Source organism: Carassius gibelio, chromosome B18, assembly GCF_023724105.1.
Source record: "Carassius gibelio isolate Cgi1373 ecotype wild population from Czech Republic chromosome B18, carGib1.2-hapl.c, whole genome shotgun sequence".
NCBI lineage: Eukaryota > Metazoa > Chordata > Actinopteri > Cypriniformes > Cyprinidae > Carassius > Carassius gibelio.
This window is the reverse complement of record NC_068413.1, coordinates 16,628,843-16,651,342: the sequence shown is the minus strand read 5'-3', so window position 1 is coordinate 16,651,342 and position 22,500 is coordinate 16,628,843. Positions and strand designations below refer to the sequence as shown.

General features: G+C 41.8%; 52 non-coding genes across 52 annotated transcripts; 12 read left to right on the top strand and 40 right to left on the bottom strand.

The window, feature by feature from the left end:
- Positions 1-110: 110 nt before the first annotated feature.
- On the bottom strand, positions 111-182 carry trnaw-cca (transfer RNA tryptophan (anticodon CCA)). Its single transcript has one exon. It is a non-coding gene; the product is annotated as a tRNA-Trp (tRNA).
- Positions 183-318: 136 nt separating this feature from the next.
- Positions 319-405, top strand: trnay-gua (transfer RNA tyrosine (anticodon GUA)). The gene is given in 2 exon segments: positions 319-355; positions 370-405. It is a non-coding gene; the product is annotated as a tRNA-Tyr (tRNA).
- Positions 406-617: 212 nt separating this feature from the next.
- Positions 618-689, bottom strand: trnaw-cca (transfer RNA tryptophan (anticodon CCA)). Its single transcript has one exon. It is a non-coding gene; the product is annotated as a tRNA-Trp (tRNA).
- A 453-nt stretch (positions 690-1,142) lies between these two features.
- Positions 1,143-1,214, bottom strand: trnaw-cca (transfer RNA tryptophan (anticodon CCA)). The gene has a single exon. It is a non-coding gene; the product is annotated as a tRNA-Trp (tRNA).
- A 451-nt stretch (positions 1,215-1,665) lies between these two features.
- trnaw-cca (transfer RNA tryptophan (anticodon CCA)) lies at positions 1,666-1,737 on the bottom strand. The gene has a single exon. It is a non-coding gene; the product is annotated as a tRNA-Trp (tRNA).
- A 434-nt stretch (positions 1,738-2,171) lies between these two features.
- Positions 2,172-2,243, bottom strand: trnaw-cca (transfer RNA tryptophan (anticodon CCA)). The gene has a single exon. It is a non-coding gene; the product is annotated as a tRNA-Trp (tRNA).
- Positions 2,244-2,382: 139 nt separating this feature from the next.
- On the top strand, positions 2,383-2,469 carry trnay-gua (transfer RNA tyrosine (anticodon GUA)). The gene is given in 2 exon segments: positions 2,383-2,419; positions 2,434-2,469. It is a non-coding gene; the product is annotated as a tRNA-Tyr (tRNA).
- A 752-nt stretch (positions 2,470-3,221) lies between these two features.
- Positions 3,222-3,293, bottom strand: trnaw-cca (transfer RNA tryptophan (anticodon CCA)). Its single transcript has one exon. It is a non-coding gene; the product is annotated as a tRNA-Trp (tRNA).
- Positions 3,294-3,727: 434 nt separating this feature from the next.
- Positions 3,728-3,799, bottom strand: trnaw-cca (transfer RNA tryptophan (anticodon CCA)). Its single transcript has one exon. It is a non-coding gene; the product is annotated as a tRNA-Trp (tRNA).
- Positions 3,800-4,253: 454 nt separating this feature from the next.
- Positions 4,254-4,325, bottom strand: trnaw-cca (transfer RNA tryptophan (anticodon CCA)). The gene has a single exon. It is a non-coding gene; the product is annotated as a tRNA-Trp (tRNA).
- A 136-nt stretch (positions 4,326-4,461) lies between these two features.
- On the top strand, positions 4,462-4,548 carry trnay-gua (transfer RNA tyrosine (anticodon GUA)). Its single transcript is given in 2 exon segments — positions 4,462-4,498; positions 4,513-4,548. It is a non-coding gene; the product is annotated as a tRNA-Tyr (tRNA).
- Positions 4,549-4,760: 212 nt separating this feature from the next.
- On the bottom strand, positions 4,761-4,832 carry trnaw-cca (transfer RNA tryptophan (anticodon CCA)). Its single transcript has one exon. It is a non-coding gene; the product is annotated as a tRNA-Trp (tRNA).
- Positions 4,833-4,970: 138 nt separating this feature from the next.
- On the top strand, positions 4,971-5,057 carry trnay-gua (transfer RNA tyrosine (anticodon GUA)). Its single transcript is given in 2 exon segments — positions 4,971-5,007; positions 5,022-5,057. It is a non-coding gene; the product is annotated as a tRNA-Tyr (tRNA).
- A 751-nt stretch (positions 5,058-5,808) lies between these two features.
- On the bottom strand, positions 5,809-5,880 carry trnaw-cca (transfer RNA tryptophan (anticodon CCA)). The gene has a single exon. It is a non-coding gene; the product is annotated as a tRNA-Trp (tRNA).
- Positions 5,881-6,313: 433 nt separating this feature from the next.
- On the bottom strand, positions 6,314-6,385 carry trnaw-cca (transfer RNA tryptophan (anticodon CCA)). The gene has a single exon. It is a non-coding gene; the product is annotated as a tRNA-Trp (tRNA).
- Positions 6,386-6,524: 139 nt separating this feature from the next.
- On the top strand, positions 6,525-6,611 carry trnay-gua (transfer RNA tyrosine (anticodon GUA)). The gene is given in 2 exon segments: positions 6,525-6,561; positions 6,576-6,611. It is a non-coding gene; the product is annotated as a tRNA-Tyr (tRNA).
- A 736-nt stretch (positions 6,612-7,347) lies between these two features.
- On the bottom strand, positions 7,348-7,419 carry trnaw-cca (transfer RNA tryptophan (anticodon CCA)). The gene has a single exon. It is a non-coding gene; the product is annotated as a tRNA-Trp (tRNA).
- A 450-nt stretch (positions 7,420-7,869) lies between these two features.
- trnaw-cca (transfer RNA tryptophan (anticodon CCA)) lies at positions 7,870-7,941 on the bottom strand. Its single transcript has one exon. It is a non-coding gene; the product is annotated as a tRNA-Trp (tRNA).
- Positions 7,942-8,375: 434 nt separating this feature from the next.
- trnaw-cca (transfer RNA tryptophan (anticodon CCA)) lies at positions 8,376-8,447 on the bottom strand. Its single transcript has one exon. It is a non-coding gene; the product is annotated as a tRNA-Trp (tRNA).
- Positions 8,448-8,586: 139 nt separating this feature from the next.
- On the top strand, positions 8,587-8,673 carry trnay-gua (transfer RNA tyrosine (anticodon GUA)). Its single transcript is given in 2 exon segments — positions 8,587-8,623; positions 8,638-8,673. It is a non-coding gene; the product is annotated as a tRNA-Tyr (tRNA).
- A 228-nt stretch (positions 8,674-8,901) lies between these two features.
- trnaw-cca (transfer RNA tryptophan (anticodon CCA)) lies at positions 8,902-8,973 on the bottom strand. The gene has a single exon. It is a non-coding gene; the product is annotated as a tRNA-Trp (tRNA).
- Positions 8,974-9,409: 436 nt separating this feature from the next.
- Positions 9,410-9,481, bottom strand: trnaw-cca (transfer RNA tryptophan (anticodon CCA)). The gene has a single exon. It is a non-coding gene; the product is annotated as a tRNA-Trp (tRNA).
- A 437-nt stretch (positions 9,482-9,918) lies between these two features.
- Positions 9,919-9,990, bottom strand: trnaw-cca (transfer RNA tryptophan (anticodon CCA)). The gene has a single exon. It is a non-coding gene; the product is annotated as a tRNA-Trp (tRNA).
- A 451-nt stretch (positions 9,991-10,441) lies between these two features.
- trnaw-cca (transfer RNA tryptophan (anticodon CCA)) lies at positions 10,442-10,513 on the bottom strand. The gene has a single exon. It is a non-coding gene; the product is annotated as a tRNA-Trp (tRNA).
- A 434-nt stretch (positions 10,514-10,947) lies between these two features.
- Positions 10,948-11,019, bottom strand: trnaw-cca (transfer RNA tryptophan (anticodon CCA)). Its single transcript has one exon. It is a non-coding gene; the product is annotated as a tRNA-Trp (tRNA).
- A 139-nt stretch (positions 11,020-11,158) lies between these two features.
- Positions 11,159-11,245, top strand: trnay-gua (transfer RNA tyrosine (anticodon GUA)). Its single transcript is given in 2 exon segments — positions 11,159-11,195; positions 11,210-11,245. It is a non-coding gene; the product is annotated as a tRNA-Tyr (tRNA).
- Positions 11,246-11,997: 752 nt separating this feature from the next.
- trnaw-cca (transfer RNA tryptophan (anticodon CCA)) lies at positions 11,998-12,069 on the bottom strand. The gene has a single exon. It is a non-coding gene; the product is annotated as a tRNA-Trp (tRNA).
- Positions 12,070-12,503: 434 nt separating this feature from the next.
- On the bottom strand, positions 12,504-12,575 carry trnaw-cca (transfer RNA tryptophan (anticodon CCA)). The gene has a single exon. It is a non-coding gene; the product is annotated as a tRNA-Trp (tRNA).
- Positions 12,576-13,029: 454 nt separating this feature from the next.
- trnaw-cca (transfer RNA tryptophan (anticodon CCA)) lies at positions 13,030-13,101 on the bottom strand. Its single transcript has one exon. It is a non-coding gene; the product is annotated as a tRNA-Trp (tRNA).
- Positions 13,102-13,237: 136 nt separating this feature from the next.
- On the top strand, positions 13,238-13,324 carry trnay-gua (transfer RNA tyrosine (anticodon GUA)). The gene is given in 2 exon segments: positions 13,238-13,274; positions 13,289-13,324. It is a non-coding gene; the product is annotated as a tRNA-Tyr (tRNA).
- A 212-nt stretch (positions 13,325-13,536) lies between these two features.
- On the bottom strand, positions 13,537-13,608 carry trnaw-cca (transfer RNA tryptophan (anticodon CCA)). The gene has a single exon. It is a non-coding gene; the product is annotated as a tRNA-Trp (tRNA).
- A 138-nt stretch (positions 13,609-13,746) lies between these two features.
- trnay-gua (transfer RNA tyrosine (anticodon GUA)) lies at positions 13,747-13,833 on the top strand. Its single transcript is given in 2 exon segments — positions 13,747-13,783; positions 13,798-13,833. It is a non-coding gene; the product is annotated as a tRNA-Tyr (tRNA).
- Positions 13,834-14,584: 751 nt separating this feature from the next.
- On the bottom strand, positions 14,585-14,656 carry trnaw-cca (transfer RNA tryptophan (anticodon CCA)). The gene has a single exon. It is a non-coding gene; the product is annotated as a tRNA-Trp (tRNA).
- A 433-nt stretch (positions 14,657-15,089) lies between these two features.
- On the bottom strand, positions 15,090-15,161 carry trnaw-cca (transfer RNA tryptophan (anticodon CCA)). The gene has a single exon. It is a non-coding gene; the product is annotated as a tRNA-Trp (tRNA).
- Positions 15,162-15,611: 450 nt separating this feature from the next.
- Positions 15,612-15,683, bottom strand: trnaw-cca (transfer RNA tryptophan (anticodon CCA)). Its single transcript has one exon. It is a non-coding gene; the product is annotated as a tRNA-Trp (tRNA).
- Positions 15,684-16,117: 434 nt separating this feature from the next.
- Positions 16,118-16,189, bottom strand: trnaw-cca (transfer RNA tryptophan (anticodon CCA)). Its single transcript has one exon. It is a non-coding gene; the product is annotated as a tRNA-Trp (tRNA).
- A 139-nt stretch (positions 16,190-16,328) lies between these two features.
- On the top strand, positions 16,329-16,415 carry trnay-gua (transfer RNA tyrosine (anticodon GUA)). The gene is given in 2 exon segments: positions 16,329-16,365; positions 16,380-16,415. It is a non-coding gene; the product is annotated as a tRNA-Tyr (tRNA).
- Positions 16,416-16,643: 228 nt separating this feature from the next.
- trnaw-cca (transfer RNA tryptophan (anticodon CCA)) lies at positions 16,644-16,715 on the bottom strand. Its single transcript has one exon. It is a non-coding gene; the product is annotated as a tRNA-Trp (tRNA).
- Positions 16,716-17,151: 436 nt separating this feature from the next.
- trnaw-cca (transfer RNA tryptophan (anticodon CCA)) lies at positions 17,152-17,223 on the bottom strand. Its single transcript has one exon. It is a non-coding gene; the product is annotated as a tRNA-Trp (tRNA).
- A 437-nt stretch (positions 17,224-17,660) lies between these two features.
- Positions 17,661-17,732, bottom strand: trnaw-cca (transfer RNA tryptophan (anticodon CCA)). Its single transcript has one exon. It is a non-coding gene; the product is annotated as a tRNA-Trp (tRNA).
- Positions 17,733-17,903: 171 nt separating this feature from the next.
- trnaw-cca (transfer RNA tryptophan (anticodon CCA)) lies at positions 17,904-17,975 on the bottom strand. The gene has a single exon. It is a non-coding gene; the product is annotated as a tRNA-Trp (tRNA).
- Positions 17,976-18,425: 450 nt separating this feature from the next.
- On the bottom strand, positions 18,426-18,497 carry trnaw-cca (transfer RNA tryptophan (anticodon CCA)). Its single transcript has one exon. It is a non-coding gene; the product is annotated as a tRNA-Trp (tRNA).
- Positions 18,498-18,931: 434 nt separating this feature from the next.
- On the bottom strand, positions 18,932-19,003 carry trnaw-cca (transfer RNA tryptophan (anticodon CCA)). The gene has a single exon. It is a non-coding gene; the product is annotated as a tRNA-Trp (tRNA).
- A 139-nt stretch (positions 19,004-19,142) lies between these two features.
- trnay-gua (transfer RNA tyrosine (anticodon GUA)) lies at positions 19,143-19,229 on the top strand. Its single transcript is given in 2 exon segments — positions 19,143-19,179; positions 19,194-19,229. It is a non-coding gene; the product is annotated as a tRNA-Tyr (tRNA).
- A 228-nt stretch (positions 19,230-19,457) lies between these two features.
- On the bottom strand, positions 19,458-19,529 carry trnaw-cca (transfer RNA tryptophan (anticodon CCA)). The gene has a single exon. It is a non-coding gene; the product is annotated as a tRNA-Trp (tRNA).
- Positions 19,530-19,668: 139 nt separating this feature from the next.
- On the top strand, positions 19,669-19,755 carry trnay-gua (transfer RNA tyrosine (anticodon GUA)). The gene is given in 2 exon segments: positions 19,669-19,705; positions 19,720-19,755. It is a non-coding gene; the product is annotated as a tRNA-Tyr (tRNA).
- Positions 19,756-19,983: 228 nt separating this feature from the next.
- trnaw-cca (transfer RNA tryptophan (anticodon CCA)) lies at positions 19,984-20,055 on the bottom strand. Its single transcript has one exon. It is a non-coding gene; the product is annotated as a tRNA-Trp (tRNA).
- A 435-nt stretch (positions 20,056-20,490) lies between these two features.
- On the bottom strand, positions 20,491-20,562 carry trnaw-cca (transfer RNA tryptophan (anticodon CCA)). Its single transcript has one exon. It is a non-coding gene; the product is annotated as a tRNA-Trp (tRNA).
- Positions 20,563-20,733: 171 nt separating this feature from the next.
- Positions 20,734-20,805, bottom strand: trnaw-cca (transfer RNA tryptophan (anticodon CCA)). Its single transcript has one exon. It is a non-coding gene; the product is annotated as a tRNA-Trp (tRNA).
- Positions 20,806-21,256: 451 nt separating this feature from the next.
- On the bottom strand, positions 21,257-21,328 carry trnaw-cca (transfer RNA tryptophan (anticodon CCA)). Its single transcript has one exon. It is a non-coding gene; the product is annotated as a tRNA-Trp (tRNA).
- A 437-nt stretch (positions 21,329-21,765) lies between these two features.
- Positions 21,766-21,837, bottom strand: trnaw-cca (transfer RNA tryptophan (anticodon CCA)). The gene has a single exon. It is a non-coding gene; the product is annotated as a tRNA-Trp (tRNA).
- Positions 21,838-22,008: 171 nt separating this feature from the next.
- trnaw-cca (transfer RNA tryptophan (anticodon CCA)) lies at positions 22,009-22,080 on the bottom strand. Its single transcript has one exon. It is a non-coding gene; the product is annotated as a tRNA-Trp (tRNA).
- Positions 22,081-22,500: the final 420 nt, after the last annotated feature.

Below are 22,500 nucleotides of genomic sequence, written 5' to 3'. Positions count from 1 at the left end.
TTGTCATATTAGAGGCTTCTTTTTTACAAGCTTCAATAATTATGAAAACAAAGCTGGATGAAAACACTTGACGTTGGACTTCATACTTTTAATGTAAAGAAGAGACGGCTTGACCCCGACGTGATTTGAACACGCAACCTTCTGATCTGGAGTCAGACGCGCTACCATTGCGCCACGAGGTCTTAAAAAGCAGGTTATTGCTTCCTTTGCATGGTCGTTGACGCATTCACCACAAAAAGGAGCCTATTTTTCCCAATAACCTCGAGAAGTACGGATGTCTGAATTTCTTGACACCTTCTGGTGCCTTATGCGTTACATCCTTCGATAGCTCAGCTGGTAGAGTGGAGGACTGTAGATGAGTTGTTGGGTATCCTTAGGTCGCTGGTTCAATTCCGGCTCGAAGGAGTGTGATTTTAAATTCAGATCAAATATTTTCACATTTCCTTTAGACTTCGTATTGGCAGATAAAAAAAGCCAATGGGTCAAGATCCAAATATATCACCTTACAGAGTGGAAAGAGCGTTTGTCATATTAGAGGCTTCTTTTTTACACGCTTCAATAATTATGAAAACACTTGACGTTGGACTTCATACGTTTAATGTAAAGAAGAGACGGCTTGACCCCGACGTGATTTGAACACGCAACCTTCTGATCTGGAGTCAGACGCGCTACCGTTGCGCCACGAGGTCTTAAAAAACATATTATTGCTTCCTTTGCATGGCCGTTGATGCATTCACCCCAATAAGGAGCCTACTTTTCCCAATAACCTCAAGAGTTACGGATGTCTGATTTTCTTGGAAACTTTTCGTGCCTTACGCTTTTTCCATCCTTCGATAGCTCAGCTGGTAGAGCGGAGGACTGTAGATGAGTTGTTGGGTATCCTTAGATCGCTGGTTCAATTCCGGCTCGAAGGAGTGTGATTTTGAATTCAGATCAAATATTTTCACATTTCCTTTAGACTTCGTATTGGCAGTTAAAAAAAGCCAATGGGTCAAGATCCAAATATATCACTTTACAGAGTGGAAGGAGTGTTTGTCATATTAGAGGCTTCTTTTTTACAAGCTTCAATAATTATGAAAACAAAGCTGGATGAAAACACTTGACGTTGGACTTCATACTTTTAATGTAAAGAAGAGACGGTTTGACCCCAACGTGATTTGAACACGCAACCTTCTGATCTGGAGTCAGACGCGCTACCGTTGCGTCACAAGGTCTTAAAAAGCAGGTTATTGCTTCCTTTGCATGGCCGTTGATGCATTCACCCCAATAAGGAGCCTACTTTTCCCAATAACCTCAAGAGGTACGGATGTCTGATTTTCTTGGAAACTTTTCGTGCCTTACAATTTTCCATCCTTCGATAGCTCAGCTGGTAGAGCGAAAGACTGTAGATGAGTTGTTGGGTATCCTTAGGTCGCTGGTTCAATTCCGGCTCGAAGGAGTGTGATTTTAAATTCAGATCAAATATTTTCACATTTCCTTTAGACTTCGTATTGGCAGTTCAAAAAAGCCAATGGGTCAAGATCCAAATATATAACTTTACAGAGTGGAAGTAGTGTTTGTCATATTAGAGGCTTCTTTTTTACAGCTTCAATAATTATGAAAACGAAGCTGGATGAAAACGCTTGACGTTGGACTTCATACTTTTAATGTAAAGAAGAGATGGCTTGACCCCGACGTGATTTGAACACGCAACCTTCTGATCTGGAGTCAGACGCGCTACCATTGCGCCACGAGGTCTTAAAAAACAGGTTATTGCTTTCTGTGCATGGTCGTTGATGCATTCACCACAAAAATTAGCCTATTTTTCCCAATAACCTCGAGAGGTAAGGATGTCTGAATTTCTTGACACCTTCTGGTGCCTTATGCGTTACATCCTTCGATAGCTCAGCTGGTAGAGCGGAGGACTGTAGATGAGTTGTTGGGTATCCTTAGGTCGCTGGTTCGATTGCGCCTCCAAGGAGTATGATTTTAAATTCAGAGCAAATATTTTCACATTTCCTATAGACCTCGTATTGGCAGTTAAAAAAGCCAATGGGTCAAGATCCAAATATATCACCTTACAGAGTGGAAAGAGCGTTTGTCATATTAGAGGCTTCTTTTTTACAAGCTTCAATAATTATGAAAACACTTGACGTTGGATTTCATACTTTTAATTTAAAGAAGAGACAGCTTGACCCCGACGTGATTTGAACACGCAACCTTCTGATCTGGAGTCAGACGCGCTACCGTTGCGCCACAAGGTCTTAAAAAACAGGTTATTGCTTCCTTTGCATGGCTGTTGACGCATTCACCACAAAAATGGAGCCTATTTTTCTCAATAACCTCGAGAGGTACGGATGTCTGATTTTCTTGGAAACTTTTTGTGCCTTACGCTTTTTCCGTCCTTCGATAGCTCAGCTGGTAGAGCGGAGGACTGTAGATGAGTTGTTGGGTATCCTTAGGTCGCTGGTTCAATTCCGGCTCGAAGGAGTGTGATTTTAAATTCAGATCAAATATTTTCGAATTTCCTTTAGACTTCGTATTGGCAGTTAAAAAAAGCCAATGGGTCAAGATCCAAATATATCACTTTACAGAGTGGAAGGAGTGTTTGTCATGTTAGAGGCTTCTTTTTTACAAGCTTCAATAATTATGAAAACAAAGCTGGATGAAAACACTTGACGTTGGACTTCATACTTTTAATGTAAAGAAGAGATGGCTTGACCCCAACGTGATTTGAACACGCAACCTTCTGATCTGGAGTCAGACGCGCTACCGTTGCGTCACAAGGACTTAAAAAGCAGGTTATTGCTTCCTTTGCCTGGCCGTTGATGCATTCACCCCAATAAGGAGCCTACTTTTCCCAATAACCTCAAGAGGTACGGATGTCTGATTTTCTTGGAAACTTTTCGTGCCTTACGATTTTTCCATCCTTCTATAGCTCAGCTGGTAGAGCGGAGGACTGTAGATGAGTTGTTGGGTATCCTTATGTCACTGGTTCAATTCCGGCTCGAAGGAGTGTGATTTTAAATTCAGATCAAATATTTTCACATTTCCTTTAGACTTCGTATTGGCAGTTAAAAAAAGCCAATGGGTCAAGATCCAAATATATCACTTTACAGAGTGGAAGGAGTGTTTGTCATATTAGAGGCTTCTTTTTTACAGCTTCAATAATTATGAAAACGAAGCTGGATGAAATCGCTTGACGTTGGACTTCATACTTTTAATGTAAAGAAGAGATGACTTGACCCCGACGTGATTTGAACACGCAACCTTCTGATCTGGAGTCAGACGCGCTACCATTGCGCCACGAGGTCTTAAAAAACAGGTTATTGCTTTCTTTGCATGGTCGTTGATGCATTCACCACAAAAATGAGCCTATTTTTCCCAATAACCTCGAGAGGTAAGGATGTCTGAATTTCTTGACACCTTCTGGTGCCTTATGCGTTACATCCTTCGATAGCTCAGCTGGTAGAGCGGAGGACTGTAGATGAGTTGTTGGGTATCCTTAGGTCGCTGGTTCGATTGCGCCTCCAAGGAGTATGATTTTAAATTCAGAGCAAATATTTTCACATTTCCTATAGACCTCGTATTGGCAGTTAAAAAAGCCAATGGGTCAAGATCCAAATATATCACCTTACAGAGTGGAAAGAGCGTTTGTCATATTAGAGGCTTCTTTTTTACAAGCTTCAATAATTATGAAAACACTTGACGTTGGACTTCATACTTTTAATTTAAAGAAGAGACGGCTTGACCCCGACATGATTTGAACACGCAACCTTCTGATCTGGAGTCAGACGCGCTACCGTTGCGCCATGAGGTCTTCAAAAACAGGTTATTGCTTCCTTTGCATGGCCGTTGACGCATTCACCACAAAAATGGAGCCTATTTTTCTCAATAACCTCGAGAGGTACGTATGTCTGATTTTCTTGGAAACTTTTTGTGCCTTACGCTTTTTCCGTCCTTCGATAGCTCAGCTGGTAGAGCGGAGGACTGTAGATGAGTTGTTGGGTATCCTTAGGTCGCTGGTTCAATTCCGGCTCGTAGGACTTTGATTTTAAATTCAGATCAAATATTTTCGAATTTCCTTTAGACTTCGTATTGGCAGTTAAAAAAAGCCAATGGGTCAAGATCCAAATATATCACTTTACAGAGTGGAAGGAGTGTTTGTCATGTTAGAGGCTTCTTTTTTACAAGCTTCAATAATTATGAAAACAAAGCTGGATGAAAACACTTGACGTTGGACTTCATACTTTTAATGTAAAGAAGAGACGGCTTGACCCCGACGTGATTTGAACACGCAACCTTCTGATCTGGAGTCAGACGCGCTACCATTGCGCCACAAGGTCTTAAAAAACAGGTTATTGCTTCCTTTGCATGGTCGTTGACGCATTCACCACAAAAAGGAGCCTATTTTTCCCAATAACCTCGAGAAGTACGGATGTCTGAATTTCTTGACACCTTCTGGTGCCTTATGCGTTACATCCTTCGATAGCTCAGCTGGTAGAGCGGAGGACTGTAGATGAGTTGTTGGGTATCCTTAGGTCGCTGGTTCAATTCCGGCTCGAAGGAGTGTGATTTTAAATTCAGATCAAATATTTTCACATTTCCTTTAGACTTCGTATTGGCAGATAAAAAAAGCCAATGGGTCAAGATCCAAATATATCACCTTACAGAGTGGAAAGAGCGTTTGTCATATTAGAGGCTTCTTTTTTACACGCTTCAATAATTATGAAAACACTTGACGTTGGACTTCATACGTTTAATGTAAAGAAGAGACGGCTTGACCCCGACGTGATTTGAACACGCAACCTTCTGATCTGGAGTCAGACGCGCTACCGTTGCGCCACGAGGTCTTAAAAAACATATTATTGCTTCCTTTGCATGGCCGTTGATGCATTCACCCCAATAAGGAGCCTACTTTTCCCAATAACCTCAAGAGGTACGGATGTCTGATTTTCTTGGAAACTTTTCGTGCCTTACGCTTTTTCCATCCTTCGATAGCTCAGCTGGTAGAGCGGAGGACTGTAGATGAGTTGTTGGGTATCCTTAGGTCGCTGGTTCAATTCCGGCTCGAAGGAGTGTGATTTTGAATTCAGATCAAATATTTTCACATTTCCTTTAGACTTCGTATTGGCAGTTAAAAAAAGCCAATGGGTCAAGATCCAAATATATCACTTTACAGAGTGGAAGGAGTGTTTGTCATATTAGAGGCTTCTTTTTTACAAGCTTCAATAATTATGAAAACAAAGCTGGATGAAAACACTTGACGTTGGACTTCATACTTTTAATGTAAAGAAGAGACGGCTTGACCCCAACGTGATTTGAACACGCAACCTTCTGATCTGGAGTCAGACGCGCTACCGTTGCGTCACAAGGACTTAAAAAGCAGGTTATTGCTTCCTTTGCATGGCCGTTGATGCATTCACCCCAATAAGGAGCCTACTTTTCCCAATAACCTCAAGAGGTACGGATGTCTGATTTTCTTGGAAACTTTTCGTGCCTTACAATTTTCCATCCTTCGATAGCTCAGCTGGTAGAGCGAAAGACTGTAGATGAGTTGTTGGGTATCCTTAGGTCGCTGGTTCAATTCCGGCTCGAAGGAGTGTGATTTTAAATTCAGATCAAATATTTTCACATTTCCTTTAGACTTCGTATTGGCAGTTCAAAAAAGCCAATGGGTCAAGATCCAAATATATAACTTTACAGAGTGGAAGTAGTTTTTGTCATATTAGAGGCTTCTTTTTTACAGCTTCAATAATTATGAAAACGAAGCTGGATGAAAACGCTTGACGTTGGACTTCATACTTTTAATGTAAAGAAGAGATGGCTTGACCCCGACGTGATTTGAACACGCAACCTTCTGATCTGGAGTCAGACGCGCTACCATTGCGCCACGAGGTCTTAAAAAACAGGTTATTGCTTCCTTTGCATGGTCGTTGACGCATTCACCACAAAAATGAGCCTATTTTTCCCAATAACCTCGAGAGGTACGGATGTCTGAATTTCTTGACACCTTCTGGTGCCTTATGCGTTACATCCTTCCATAGCTCAGCTGGTAGAGCGGAGGACTGTAGATGAGTTGTTGGGTATTCTTAGGTCGCTGGTTCGATTGCGCCTCCAAGGAGTGTGATTTTAAATTCAGAGCAAATATTTTCACATTTCCATAGACCTCGTATTGGCAGTTAAAAAAGCCAATGGGTCAAGATCCAAATATATCACCTTACAGAGTGGAAAGAGCGTTTGTCATATTAGAGGCTTCTTTTTTACAAGCTTCAATAATTATGAAAACACTTGACGTTGGACTTCATACTTTTAATTTAAAGAAGAGACGGCTTGACCCCGACGTGATTTGAACACGCAACCTTCTGATCTGGAGTCAGACTCGCTACCGTTGCGCCACGAGGTCTTAAAAAACAGGTTATTGCTTCCTTTGCATGGCCGTTGACGCATTCACCACAAAAATGGAGCCTATTTTTCTCAATAACCTCGAGAGGTACGGATGTCTGATTTTCTTGGAAACTTTTCGTGCCTTACGCTTTTTCCGTCCTTCGATAGCTCAGCTGGTAGAGCGGAGGACTGTAGATGAGTTGTTGGGTATCCTTAGGTCGCTGGTTCAATTCCGGCTCGAAGGAGTGTGATTTTAAATTCAGATCAAATATTTTCGAATTTCCTTTAGACTTCGTATTGGCAGTTAAAAAAAGCCAATGGGTCAAGATCCAAATATATCACTTTACAGAGTGGAAGGAGAGTTTGTCATGTTAGAGGCTTCTTTTTTACAAGCTTCAATAATTATGAAAACAAAGCTGGATGAAAACACTTGACGTTGGACTTCATACTTTTAATGTAAAGAAGAGATGGCTTGACCCCAACGTGATTTGAACACGCAACCTTCTGATCTGGAGTCAGACGCGCTACCGTTGCGTCACAAGGACTTAAAAAGCAGGTTATTGCTTCCTTTGCCTGGCCGTTGATGCATTCACCCCAATAAGGAGCCTACTTTTCCCAATAACCTCAAGAGGTACGGATGTCTGATTTTCTTGGAAACTTTTCGTGCCTTACGATTTTTCCATCCTTCTATAGCTCAGCTGGTAGAGCAAAGGACTGAAGATGAGTTGTTGGGTATCCTTAGGTCGCTGGTTCGATTGCGGCTCCAAGGAGTGTGATTTTAAATTCAGAGCAAATATTTTCACATTTCCTTTAGACCTCGTATTGGCAGTTAAAAAAACCAATGGGTCAAGATCCAAATATATCACCTTACAGAGTGGAAGGAGCGTTTGTCATATTAGAGGCTTCTTTTTTACACGCTTCAATAATTATGAAAACACTTGACGTTGGACTTCATACTTTTAATGTAAAGAAGAGACGGCTTGACCCCGACGTGATTTGAACACACAACCTTCTGATCTGGAGTCAGACGCGCTACCGTTGCGCCACGAGGTCTTAAAAAACAGGTTATTGCTTCCTTTCCATGGCCGTTGATGCATTCACCCCAATAAGGAGCCTATTTTTCCCAATAACCTCGAGAGGTACGTATGTCTGAATTTCTTGACACCTTCTGGTGCCTTGTGCGTTACATCCTTCGATAGCTCAGCTGGTAGAGCGGAGGAATGTAGATGAGTTGTTGGGTGTCCTTAGGTCGCTGGTTCGATTGCGGCTCCAAGGAGTGTGATTTTAAATTCAGAGCAAATATTTTCACATTTCCTATAGACCTCGTATTGGCAGTTCAAAAAAGCCAATGGGTCAAGATCCAAATATATAACTTTACAGAGTGGAAGTAGTGTTTGTCATATTAGAGGCTTCTTTTTTACAGCTTCAATAATTATGAAAACGAAGCTGGATGAAAACGCTTGACGTTGGACTTCATACTTTTAATGTAAAGAAGAGATGGTTTGACCCCGACGTGATTTGAACACGCAACCTTCTGATCTGGAGTCAGACGCACTACCATTGCGCCACGAGGTCTTAAAAAACAGGTTATTGCTTCCTTTGCATGGTCGTTGACGCATTCACCACAAAAATGAGCCTATTTTTCCCAAAAACCTCGAGAGGTACGGATGTCTGAATTTCTTGACACCTTCTGGTGCCTTATGCGTTACATCCTTCGATAGCTCAGCTGGTAGAGCGGAAGACTGTAGATGAGTTGTTGGGTATCCTTAGGTCGCTGGTTCGATTGCGGCTCCAAGGAGTGTGATTTTAAATTCAGAGCAAATATTTTCACATTTCCTTTAGACCTCGTATTGGCAGTTAAAAAAACCAATGGGTCAAGATCCAAATATATCACCTTACAGAGTGGAAGGAGCGTTTGTCATATTAGAGGCTTGTTTTTTACACGCTTCAATAATTATGAAAACACTTGACGTTGGACTTCATACTTTTAATGTAAAGAAGAGACGGCTTGACCCCGACGTGATTTGAACACGCAACCTTCTGATCTGGAGTCAGACGCGCTACCGTTGCGCCACGAGGTCTTAAAAAACAGGTTATTGCTTCCTTTGCATGGCCGTTGACGCATTCACCACAAAAATGGAGCCTATTGTTCTCAATAACCTCGAGAGGTACGGATGTCTGATTTTCTTGGAAACTTTTCGTGGCTTACGCTTTTTCCATCCTTCGATAGCTCAGCTGGTAGAGCGGAGGACTGTAGATGAGTTGTTGGGTATCCTTAGGTCGCTGGTTCAATTCCGGCTCGAAGGAGTGTGATTTTAAATTCAGATCAAATATTTTCACATTTCCTTTAGACTTCATATTGGCAGTTAAAAAAAGCCAATGGGTCAAGATCCAAATATATCACTTTACAGAGTGGAAGGAGTGTTTGTCATATTAGAGGCTTCTTTTTTACAAGCTTCAATAATTATGAAAACAAAGCTGGATGAAAACACTTGACGTTGGACTTCATACTTTTAATGTAAAGAAGAGATGGCTTGACCCCGACGTGATTTGAACACGCAACCTTCTGATCTGGAGTCAGACGCGCTACCGTTGCGCCACGAGGTCTTAAAAAACAGGTTATTGCTTCCTTTGCATGGCCGTTGATGCATTCACCCCAATAAGGAGCCTACTTTTCCCAATAACCTCAAGAGGTACGGATGTCTGATTTTCTTGGAAACTTTTCGTGCCTTACGATTTTTCCATCCTTCTATAGCTCAGCTGTTAGAGCGAAGGACTGAAGATGAGTTGTTGGGTATCCTTAGGTCGCTGGTTCGATTGCGGCTCCAAGGAGTGTGATTTTAAATTCAGAGCAAATATTTTCACATTTCCTTTAGACCTCGTATTGGCAGTTAAAAAAGCCAATGGGTCAAGATCCAAATATATCACTTTACAGAGTGGAAGGAGCGTTTGTCATATTAGAGGCTTCTTTTTTACACGCTTCAATAATTATGAAAACACTTGACGTTGGACTTCATACGTTTAATGTAAAGAAGAGACGGCTTGACCCCGACGTGATTTGAACACGCAACCTTCTGATCTGGAGTCAGACGCGCTACCTTTGCGCCACGAGGTCTTAAAAAACAGGTTATTGCTTCCTTTGCATGGCCGTTGATGCATTCACCCCAATAAGGAGCCTACTTTTCCCAATAACCTCAAGAGGTACGGATGTCTGATTTTCTTGGAAACTTTTCGTGCCTTACGCTTTTTCCATCCTTCGATAGCTCAGCTGGTAGAGCGGAGGACTGTAGATGAGTTGTTGGGTATCCTTAGGTCGCTGGTTCAATTCCGGCTCGAAGCAGTGTGATTTTAAATTCAGATCAAATATTTTCACATTTCCTTTAGACTTCGTAATGGCAGATAAAAAAAGCCAATGAGTCAAGATCCAAATATATCACCTTACAGAGTGGAAAGAGCGTTTGTCATATTAGAGGCTTCTTTTTTACACGATTCGATATTTATGAAAACACTTGACGTTGGACTTCATACTTTTAATGTAAAGAAGAGACGGTTTGACCCCAACGTGATTTGAACACGCAACCTTCTGATCTGGAGTCAGACGCGCTACCGTTGCGTCACAAGGTCTTAAAAAGCAGGTTATTGCTTCCTTTGCATGGCCGTTGATGCATTCACCCCAATAAGGAGCCTACTTTTCCCAATAACCTCAAGAGGTACGGATGTCTGATTTTCTTGGAAACTTTTCGTGCCTTACAATTTTCCATCCTTCGATAGCTCAGCTGGTAGAGCGAAAGACTGTAGATGAGTTGTTGGGTATCCTTAGGTCGCTGGTTCAATTCCGGCTCGAAGGAGTGTGATTTTAAATTCAGATCAAATATTTTCACATTTCCTTTAGACTTCGTATTGGCAGTTCAAAAAAGCCAATGGGTCAAGATCCAAATATATAACTTTACAGAGTGGAAGTAGTGTTTGTCATATTAGAGGCTTCTTTTTTACAGCTTCAATAATTATGAAAACGAAGCTGGATGAAAACGCTTGACGTTGGACTTCATACTTTTAATGTAAAGAAGAGATGGCTTGACCCCGACGTGATTTGAACACGCAACCTTCTGATCTGGAGTCAGACGCGCTACCATTGCGCCACGAGGTCTTAAAAAACAGGTTATTGCTTTCTGTGCATGGTCGTTGATGCATTCACCACAAAAATTAGCCTATTTTTCCCAATAACCTCGAGAGGTAAGGATGTCTGAATTTCTTGACACCTTCTGGTGCCTTATGCGTTACATCCTTCGATAGCTCAGCTGGTAGAGCGGAGGACTGTAGATGAGTTGTTGGGTATCCTTAGGTCGCTGGTTCGATTGCGCCTCCAAGGAGTATGATTTTAAATTCAGAGCAAATATTTTCACATTTCCTATAGACCTCGTATTGGCAGTTAAAAAAGCCAATGGGTCAAGATCCAAATATATCACCTTACAGAGTGGAAAGAGCGTTTGTCATATTAGAGGCTTCTTTTTTACAAGCTTCAATAATTATGAAAACACTTGACGTTGGATTTCATACTTTTAATTTAAAGAAGAGACAGCTTGACCCCGACGTGATTTGAACACGCAACCTTCTGATCTGGAGTCAGACGCGCTACCGTTGCGCCACAAGGTCTTAAAAAACAGGTTATTGCTTCCTTTGCATGGCTGTTGACGCATTCACCACAAAAATGGAGCCTATTTTTCTCAATAACCTCGAGAGGTACGGATGTCTGATTTTCTTGGAAACTTTTTGTGCCTTACGCTTTTTCCGTCCTTCGATAGCTCAGCTGGTAGAGCGGAGGACTGTAGATGAGTTGTTGGGTATCCTTAGGTCGCTGGTTCAATTCCGGCTCGAAGGAGTGTGATTTTAAATTCAGATCAAATATTTTCGAATTTCCTTTAGACTTCGTATTGGCAGTTAAAAAAAGCCAATGGGTCAAGATCCAAATATATCACTTTACAGAGTGGAAGGAGTGTTTGTCATGTTAGAGGCTTCTTTTTTACAAGCTTCAATAATTATGAAAACAAAGCTGGATGAAAACACTTGACGTTGGACTTCATACTTTTAATGTAAAGAAGAGATGGCTTGACCCCAACGTGATTTGAACACGCAACCTTCTGATCTGGAGTCAGACGCGCTACCGTTGCGTCACAAGGACTTAAAAAGCAGGTTATTGCTTCCTTTGCCTGGCCGTTGATGCATTCACCCCAATAAGGAGCCTACTTTTCCCAATAACCTCAAGAGGTACGGATGTCTGATTTTCTTGGAAACTTTTCGTGCCTTACGATTTTTCCATCCTTCTATAGCTCAGCTGGTAGAGCGGAGGACTGTAGATGAGTTGTTGGGTATCCTTATGTCACTGGTTCAATTCCGGCTCGAAGGAGTGTGATTTTAAATTCAGATCAAATATTTTCACATTTCCTTTAGACTTCGTATTGGCAGTTAAAAAAAGCCAATGGGTCAAGATCCAAATATATCACTTTACAGAGTGGAAGGAGTGTTTGTCATATTAGAGGCTTCTTTTTTACAGCTTCAATAATTATGAAAACGAAGCTGGATGAAATCGCTTGACGTTGGACTTCATACTTTTAATGTAAAGAAGAGATGACTTGACCCCGACGTGATTTGAACACGCAACCTTCTGATCTGGAGTCAGACGCGCTACCATTGCGCCACGAGGTCTTAAAAAACAGGTTATTGCTTTCTTTGCATGGTCGTTGATGCATTCACCACAAAAATGAGCCTATTTTTCCCAATAACCTCGAGAGGTAAGGATGTCTGAATTTCTTGACACCTTCTGGTGCCTTATGCGTTACATCCTTCGATAGCTCAGCTGGTAGAGCGGAGGACTGTAGATGAGTTGTTGGGTATCCTTAGGTCGCTGGTTCGATTGCGCCTCCAAGGAGTATGATTTTAAATTCAGAGCAAATATTTTCACATTTCCTATAGACCTCGTATTGGCAGTTAAAAAAGCCAATGGGTCAAGATCCAAATATATCACCTTACAGAGTGGAAAGAGCGTTTGTCATATTAGAGGCTTCTTTTTTACAAGCTTCAATAATTATGAAAACACTTGACGTTGGACTTCATACTTTTAATTTAAAGAAGAGACGGCTTGACCCCGACATGATTTGAACACGCAACCTTCTGATCTGGAGTCAGACGCGCTACCGTTGCGCCATGAGGTCTTCAAAAACAGGTTATTGCTTCCTTTGCATGGCCGTTGACGCATTCACCACAAAAATGGAGCCTATTTTTCTCAATAACCTCGAGAGGTACGTATGTCTGATTTTCTTGGAAACTTTTTGTGCCTTACGCTTTTTCCGTCCTTCGATAGCTCAGCTGGTAGAGCGGAGGACTGTAGATGAGTTGTTGGGTATCCTTAGGTCGCTGGTTCAATTCCGGCTCGTAGGACTTTGATTTTAAATTCAGATCAAATATTTTCGAATTTCCTTTAGACTTCGTATTGGCAGTTAAAAAAAGCCAATGGGTCAAGATCCAAATATATCACTTTACAGAGTGGAAGGAGTGTTTGTCATGTTAGAGGCTTCTTTTTTACAAGCTTCAATAATTATGAAAACAAAGCTGGATGAAAACACTTGACGTTGGACTTCATACTTTTAATGTAAAGAAGAGACGGCTTGACCCCGACGTGATTTGAACACGCAACCTTCTGATCTGGAGTCAGACGCGCTACCATTGCGCCACAAGGTCTTAAAAAACAGGTTATTGCTTCCTTTGCATGGTCGTTGACGCATTCACCACAAAAAGGAGCCTATTTTTCCCAATAACCTCGAGAAGTACGGATGTCTGAATTTCTTGACACCTTCTGGTGCCTTATGCGTTACATCCTTCGATAGCTCAGCTGGTAGAGCGGAGGACTGTAGATGAGTTGTTGGGTATCCTTAGGTCGCTGGTTCAATTCCGGCTCGAAGGAGTGTGATTTTAAATTCAGATCAAATATTTTCACATTTCCTTTAGACTTCGTATTGGCAGATAAAAAAAGCCAATGGGTCAAGATCCAAATATATCACCTTACAGAGTGGAAAGAGCGTTTGTCATATTAGAGGCTTCTTTTTTACACGCTTCAATAATTATGAAAACACTTGACGTTGGACTTCATACGTTTAATGTAAAGAAGAGACGGCTTGACCCCGACGTGATTTGAACACGCAACCTTCTGATCTGGAGTCAGACGCGCTACCGTTGCGCCACGAGGTCTTAAAAAACATATTATTGCTTCCTTTGCATGGCCGTTGATGCATTCACCCCAATAAGGAGCCTACTTTTCCCAATAACCTCAAGAGGTACGGATGTCTGATTTTCTTGGAAACTTTTCGTGCCTTACGCTTTTTCCATCCTTCGATAGCTCAGCTGGTAGAGCGGAGGACTGTAGATGAGTTGTTGGGTATCCTTAGGTCGCTGGTTCAATTCCGGCTCGAAGGAGTGTGATTTTGAATTCAGATCAAATATTTTCACATTTCCTTTAGACTTCGTATTGGCAGTTAAAAAAAGCCAATGGGTCAAGATCCAAATATATCACTTTACAGAGTGGAAGGAGTGTTTGTCATATTAGAGGCTTCTTTTTTACAAGCTTCAATAATTATGAAAACAAAGCTGGATGAAAACACTTGACGTTGGACTTCATACTTTTAATGTAAAGAAGAGACGGCTTGACCCCAACGTGATTTGAACACGCAACCTTCTGATCTGGAGTCAGACGCGCTACCGTTGCGTCACAAGGACTTAAAAAGCAGGTTATTGCTTCCTTTGCATGGCCGTTGATGCATTCACCCCAATAAGGAGCCTACTTTTCCCAATAACCTCAAGAGGTACGGATGTCTGATTTTCTTGGAAACTTTTCGTGCCTTACAATTTTCCATCCTTCGATAGCTCAGCTGGTAGAGCGAAAGACTGTAGATGAGTTGTTGGGTATCCTTAGGTCGCTGGTTCAATTCCGGCTCGAAGGAGTGTGATTTTAAATTCAGATCAAATATTTTCACATTTCCTTTAGACTTCGTATTGGCAGTTCAAAAAAGCCAATGGGTCAAGATCCAAATATATAACTTTACAGAGTGGAAGTAGTTTTTGTCATATTAGAGGCTTCTTTTTTACAGCTTCAATAATTATGAAAACGAAGCTGGATGAAAACGCTTGACGTTGGACTTCATACTTTTAATGTAAAGAAGAGATGGCTTGACCCCGACGTGATTTGAACACGCAACCTTCTGATCTGGAGTCAGACGCGCTACCATTGCGCCACGAGGTCTTAAAAAACAGGTTATTGCTTCCTTTGCATGGTCGTTGACGCATTCACCACAAAAATGAGCCTATTTTTCCCAATAACCTCGAGAGGTACGGATGTCTGAATTTCTTGACACCTTCTGGTGCCTTATGCGTTACATCCTTCCATAGCTCAGCTGGTAGAGCGGAGGACTGTAGATGAGTTGTTGGGTATTCTTAGGTCGCTGGTTCGATTGCGCCTCCAAGGAGTGTGATTTTAAATTCAGAGCAAATATTTTCACATTTCCATAGACCTCGTATTGGCAGTTAAAAAAGCCAATGGGTCAAGATCCAAATATATCACCTTACAGAGTGGAAAGAGCGTTTGTCATATTAGAGGCTTCTTTTTTACACGCTTCAATAATTATGAAAACACTTGACGTTGGACTTCATACTTTTAATGTAAAGAAGAGACGGCTTGACCCCGACGTGATTTGAACACACAACCTTCTGATCTGGAGTCAGACGCGCTACCGTTGCGCCACGAGGTCTTAAAAAACAGGTTATTGCTTCCTTTGCATGGCCGTTGATGCATTCACCCCAATAAGGAGCCTATTTTTCCCAATAACCTCGAGAGGTACGTATGTCTGAATTTCTTGACACCTTCTGGTGCCTTGTGCGTTACATCCTTCGATAGCTCAGCTGGTAGAGCGGAGGAATGTAGATGAGTTGTTGGGTGTCCTTAGGTCGCTGGTTCGATTGCGGCTCCAAGGAGTGTGATTTTAAATTCAGAGCAAATATTTTCACATTTCCTATAGACCTCGTATTGGCAGTTCAAAAAAGCCAATGGGTCAAGATCCAAATATATAACTTTACAGAGTGGAAGTAGTGTTTGTCATATTAGAGGCTTCTTTTTTACAGCTTCAATAATTATGAAAACGAAGCTGGATGAAAACGCTTGACGTTGGACTTCATACTTTTAATGTAAAGAAGAGATGGTTTGACCCCGACGTGATTTGAACACGCAACCTTCTGATCTGGAGTCAGACGCACTACCATTGCGCCACGAGGTCTTAAAAAACAGGTTATTGCTTCCTTTGCATGGTCGTTGACGCATTCACCACAAAAATGAGCCTATTTTTCCCAAAAACCTCGAGAGGTACGGATGTCTGAATTTCTTGACACCTTCTGGTGCCTTATGCGTTACATCCTTCGATAGCTCAGCTGGTAGAGCGGAAGACTGTAGATGAGTTGTTGGGTATCCTTAGGTCGCTGGTTCGATTGCGGCTCCAAGGAGTGTGATTTTAAATTCAGAGCAAATATTTTCACATTTCCTTTAGACCTCGTATTGGCAGTTAAAAAAACCAATGGGTCAAGATCCAAATATATCACCTTACAGAGTGGAAGGAGCGTTTGTCATATTAGAGGCTTGTTTTTTACACGCTTCAATAATTATGAAAACACTTGACGTTGGACTTCATACTTTTAATGTAAAGAAGAGACGGCTTGACCCCGACGTGATTTGAACACGCAACCTTCTGATCTGGAGTCAGACGCGCTACCGTTGCGCCACGAGGTCTTAAAAAACAGGTTATTGCTTCCTTTGCATGGCCGTTGACGCATTCACCACAAAAATGGAGCCTATTGTTCTCAATAACCTCGAGAGGTACGGATGTCTGATTTTCTTGGAAACTTTTCGTGGCTTACGCTTTTTCCATCCTTCGATAGCTCAGCTGGTAGAGCGGAGGACTGTAGATGAGTTGTTGGGTATCCTTAGGTCGCTGGTTCAATTCCGGCTCGAAGGAGTGTGATTTTAAATTCAGATCAAATATTTTCACATTTCCTTTAGACTTCATATTGGCAGTTAAAAAAAGCCAATGGGTCAAGATCCAAATATATCACTTTACAGAGTGGAAGGAGTGTTTGTCATATTAGAGGCTTCTTTTTTACAAGCTTCAATAATTATGAAAACAAAGCTGGATGAAAACACTTGACGTTGGACTTCATACTTTTAATGTAAAGAAGAGATGGCTTGACCCCGACGTGATTTGAACACGCAACCTTCTGATCTGGAGTCAGACGCGCTACCGTTGCGCCACGAGGTCTTAAAAAACAGGTTATTGCTTCCTTTGCATGGCCGTTGATGCATTCACCCCAATAAGGAGCCTACTTTTCCCAATAACCTCAAGAGGTACGGATGTCTGATTTTCTTGGAAACTTTTCGTGCCTTACGATTTTTCCATCCTTCTATAGCTCAGCTGTTAGAGCGAAGGACTGAAGATGAGTTGTTGGGTATCCTTAGGTCGCTGGTTCGATTGCGGCTCCAAGGAGTGTGATTTTAAATTCAGAGCAAATATTTTCACATTTCCTTTAGACCTCGTATTGGCAGTTAAAAAAGCCAATGGGTCAAGATCCAAATATATCACTTTACAGAGTGGAAGGAGCGTTTGTCATATTAGAGGCTTCTTTTTTACACGCTTCAATAATTATGAAAACACTTGACGTTGGACTTCATACGTTTAATGTAAAGAAGAGACGGCTTGACCCCGACGTGATTTGAACACGCAACCTTCTGATCTGGAGTCAGACGCGCTACCTTTGCGCCACGAGGTCTTAAAAAACAGGTTATTGCTTCCTTTGCATGGCCGTTGATGCATTCACCCCAATAAGGAGCCTACTTTTCCCAATAACCTCAAGAGGTACGGATGTCTGATTTTCTTGGAAACTTTTCGTGCCTTACGCTTTTTCCATCCTTCGATAGCTCAGCTGGTAGAGCGGAGGACTGTAGATGAGTTGTTGGGTATCCTTAGGTCGCTGGTTCAATTCCGGCTCGAAGCAGTGTGATTTTAAATTCAGATCAAATATTTTCACATTTCCTTTAGACTTCGTAATGGCAGATAAAAAAAGCCAATGAGTCAAGATCCAAATATATCACCTTACAGAGTGGAAAGAGCGTTTGTCATATTAGAGGCTTCTTTTTTACACGATTCGATATTTATGAAAACACTTGACGTTGGACTTCATACGTTTAATGTAAAGAAGAGATGGGTTGACCCCGACGTGATTTGAACACGCAACCTTCTGATCTGGAGTCAGACGCGCTACCGTTGCGCCACGAGGTCTTAAAAAACAGGTTATTGCTTCCTTTGCATGGCCGTTGACGCATTCACCACAAAAAGGAGCCTATTTTTCCCAATAACCTCGAGAGGTACGGATGCCTGAATTTCTTGACACCTTATGATGAAAACGCTTGACTTTGGACTTCATACTTTTAATGTAAAGAAGAGATGGCTTGTCCCCGACGTGATTTGAAAACGCAACCTTCTGATCTGGAGTCAGACGCGCTACCGTTGCGCCACGAGGTCTTAAAAAACAGGTTATTGCTTCCTTTCCATGGCCGTTGATGCATTCACCCCAATAAGGAGCCTATTTTTCCCAATAACCTCGAGAGGTACGTATGTCTGAATTTCTTGACACCTTCTGGTGCCTTGTGCGTTACATCCTTCGATAGCTCAGCTGGTAGAGCGGAGGACTGTAGATGAGTTGTTGGGTGTCCTTAGGTCGCTGGTTCGATTGCGGCTCCAAGGAGTGTGATTTTAAATTCAGAGCAAATATTTTCACATTTCCTATAGACCTCGTATTGGCAGTTCAAAAAAGCCAATGGGTCAAGATCCAAATATATAACTTTACAGAGTGGAAGTAGTGTTTGTCATATTAGAGGCTTCTTTTTTACAGCTTCAATAATTATGAAAACGAAGCTGGATGAAAACGCTTGACGTTGGACTTCATACTTTTAATGTAAAGAAGAGATGGTTTGACCCCGACGTGATTTGAACACGCAACCTTCTGATCTGGAGTCAGACGCACTACCATTGCGCCACGAGGTCTTAAAAAACAGGTTATTGCTTCCTTTGCATGGTCGTTGACGCATTCACCACAAAAATGAGCCTATTTTTCCCAAAAACCTCGAGAGGTACGGATGTCTGAATTTCTTGACACCTTCTGGTGCCTTATGCGTTACATCCTTCGATAGCTCAGCTGGTAGAGCGGAAGACTGTAGATGAGTTGTTGGGTATCCTTAGGTCGCTGGTTCGATTGCGCCTCCAAGGAGTGTGATTTTAAATTCAGAGCAAATATTTTCACATTTCCTATAGACCTCGTATTGGCAGTTAAAAAAGCCAATGGGTCAAGATCCAAATATATCACCTTACAGAGTGGAAAGAGCGTTTGTCATATTAGAGGCTTCTTTTTTACACGCTTCAATAATTATGAAAACACTTGACGTTGGACTTCATACTTTTAATGTAAAGAAGAGACGGCTTGACCCCGACGTGATTTGAACACGCAACCTTCTGATCTGGAGTCAGACACGCTACCGTTGCGCCACGAGGTCTTAAAAAACAGGTTATTGCTTCCTTTGCATGGCCGTTGACGCATTCACCACAAAAATGGAGCCTATTGTTCTCAATAACCTCGAGAGGTACGGATGTCTGATTTTCTTGGAAACTTTTCGTGCCTTACGCTTTTTCCATCCTTCGATAGCTCAGCTGGTAGAGCGGAGGACTGTAGATGAGTTGTTGGGTATCCTTAGGTCGCTGGTTCAATTCCGGCTCGAAGGAGTGTGATTTTAAATTCAGATCAAATATTTTCACATTTCCTTTAGACTTCATATTGGCAGTTAAAAAAAGCCAATGGGTCAAGATCCAAATATATGACTTTACAGAGTGGAAGGAGTGTTTGTCATATTAGAGGCTTCTTTTTTACAAGCTTCAATAATTATGAAAACAAAGCTGGATGAAAACACTTGACGTTGGACTTCATACTTTTAATGTAAAGAAGAGATGGCTTGACCCCGACGTGATTTGAACACGCAACCTTCTGATCTGGAGTCAGACGCGCTACCGTTGCGCCACGAGGTCTTAAAAAACAGGTTATTGCTTCCTTTGCATGGCCGTTGACGCATTCACCACAAAAATGGAGCCTATTTTTCTCAATAACCTCGAGAGGTACGGATGTCTGATTTTCTTGGAAACTTTTCGTGCCTTACGCTTTTTCCATCCTTCGATAGCTCAGCTGGTAGAGCGGAGGACTGTAGATGAGTTGTTGGGTATCCTTAGGTCGCTGGTTCAATTCCGGCTCGAAGGAGTGTGATTTTAAATTCAGATCAAATATTTTCACATTTCCTTTAGACTTCATATTGGCAGTTAAAAAAAGCCAATGGGTCAAGATCCAAATATATCACTTTACAGAGTGGAAGGAGTGTTTGTCATATTAGAGGCTTCTTTTTTACAAGCTTCAATAATTATGAAAACAAAGCTGGATGAAAACACTTGACGTTGGACTTCATACTTTTAATGTAAAGAAGAGACGGCTTGACCCCGACGTGATTTGAACACGCAACCTTCTGATCTGGAGTCAGACGCGCTACCATTGCGCCACGAGGTCTAAAAAAACAGGTTATTGCTTCCTTTGCATGGTCGTTGACGCATTCACCACAAAAAGGAGCCTATTTTTCCCAATAACCTCGAGAAGTACGGATGTCTGAATTTCTTGACACCTTCTGGTGCCTTATGCGTTACATCCTTCGATAGCTCAGCTGGTAAAGCGGAGGACTGTAGATGAGTTGTTGGGTATCCTTAGGTCGCTGGTTCAATTCCGGCTCGAAGGAGTGTGATTTTAAATTCAGATCAAATATTTTCACATTTCCTTTAGACTTCGTATTGGCAGATAAAAAAAGCCAATGGGTCAAGATCCAAATATATCACCTTACAGAGTGGAAAGAGCGTTTGTCATATTAGAGGCTTCTTTTTTACACGCTTCGATATTTATGAAAACACTTGACGTTGGACTTCATACGTTTAATGTAAAGAAGAGATGGGTTGACCCCGACGTGATTTGAACACGCAACCTTCTGATCTGGAGTCAGACGCGCTACCGTTGCGCCACGAGGTCTTAAAAAACAGTTTATTGCTTCCTTTGCATGGCCGTTGACGCATTCACCACAAAAAGGAGCCTATTTTTCCCAATAACCTCGAGAGGTACGGATGTCTGAATTTCTTGACACCTTATGATGAAAACGCTTGACTTTGGACTTCATACTTTTAATGTAAAGAAGAGATGGCTTGTCCCCGACGTGATTTGAAAACGCAACCTTCTGATCTGGAGTCAGACGCGCTACCGTTGCGCCACGAGGTCTTAAAAAACAGGTTATTGCTTCCTTTCCATGGCCGTTGATGCATTCACCCCAATAAGGAGCCTATTTTTCCCAATAACCTCGAGAGGTACGTATGTCTGAATTTCTTGACACCTTCTGGTGCCTTATGCGTTACATCCTTCGATAGCTCAGCTGGTAGAGCGGAGCACTGTAGATGAGTTGTTGGGTATCCTTACGTCGCTGGTTCAATTCCGGCTCGAATGAGTCTGATTTTAAATTCAGATCAAATATTTTCACATTTCCTTTAGACTTCATATTGGCAGTTAAAAACAGCCAATGGGTCAAGATCCAAATATATCATTTTACAGAGTGGAAGGAGTGTTTGTCATATTAGAGGCTTCTTTTTTACAAGCTTCAATAATTATGAAAACAAAGCTGGATGAAAACACTTGAATTTGGACTTCATTCTTTTAATGTAAAGAAGAGATGGCTTGACCCCAACGTGATTTGAACACGCAACCTTCTGATCTGGAGTCAGACGCGCTACCGTTGCGTCACAAGGTCTTAAAAAGCAGGTTATTGCTTCCTTTGCATGGCCGTTGATGCATTCACCCCAATAAGGAGCCTACTTTTCCCAATAACCTCAAGAGGTACGGATGTCTGATTTTCTTGGAAACTTTTCGTGCCTTACGCTTTTTCCATCCTTCGATAGCTCAGCTGGTAGAGCGGAGGACTGTAGATGAGTTGTTGGGTATCCTTAGGTCGCTGGTTCAATTCCGGCTCGAAGCAGTGTGATTTTAAATTCAGATCAAATATTTTCACATTTCCTTTAGACTTCGTATTGGCAGATAAAAAAAGCCAATGAGTCAAGATCCAAATATATCACCTTACAGAGTGGAAAGAGCGTTTGTCATATTAGAGGCTTCTTTTTTACACGCTTCGATATTTATGAAAACACTTGACGTTGGACTTCATACGTTTAATGTAAAGAAGAGATGGGTTGACCCCGACGTGATTTGAACACGCAACCTTCTGATCTGGAGTCAGACGCGCTACCGTTGCGCCACGAGGTCTTAAAAAACAGGTTATTGCTTCCTTTGCATGGCCGTTGACGCATTCACCACAAAAAGGAGCCTATTTTTCCCAATAACCTCGAGAGGTACGGATGTCTGAATTTCTTGACACCTTATGATGAAAACGCTTGACTTTGGACTTCATACTTTTAATGTAAAGAAGAGATGGCTTGTCCCCGACGTGATTTGAAAACGCAACCTTCTGATCTGGAGTCAGACGCGCTACCGTTGCGCCACGAGGTCTTAAAAAACAGGTTATTGCTTCCTTTCCATGGCCGTTGATGCATTCACCCCAATAAGGAGCCTATTTTTCCCAATAACCTCGAGAGGTACGTATGTCTGAATTTCTTGACACCTTCTGGTGCCTTGTGCGTTACATCCTTCGATAGCTCAGCTGGTAGAGCGGAGGACTGTAGATGAGTTGTTGGGTGTCCTTAGGTCGCTGGTTCGATTGCGGCTCCAAGGAGTGTGATTTTAAATTCAGAGCAAATATTTTCACATTTCCTATAGACCTCGTATTGGCAGTTCAAAAAAGCCAATGGGTCAAGATCCAAATATATAACTTTACAGAGTGGAAGTAGTGTTTGTCATATTAGAGGCTTCTTTTTTACAGCTTCAATAATTATGAAAACGAAGCTGGATGAAAACGCTTGACGTTGGACT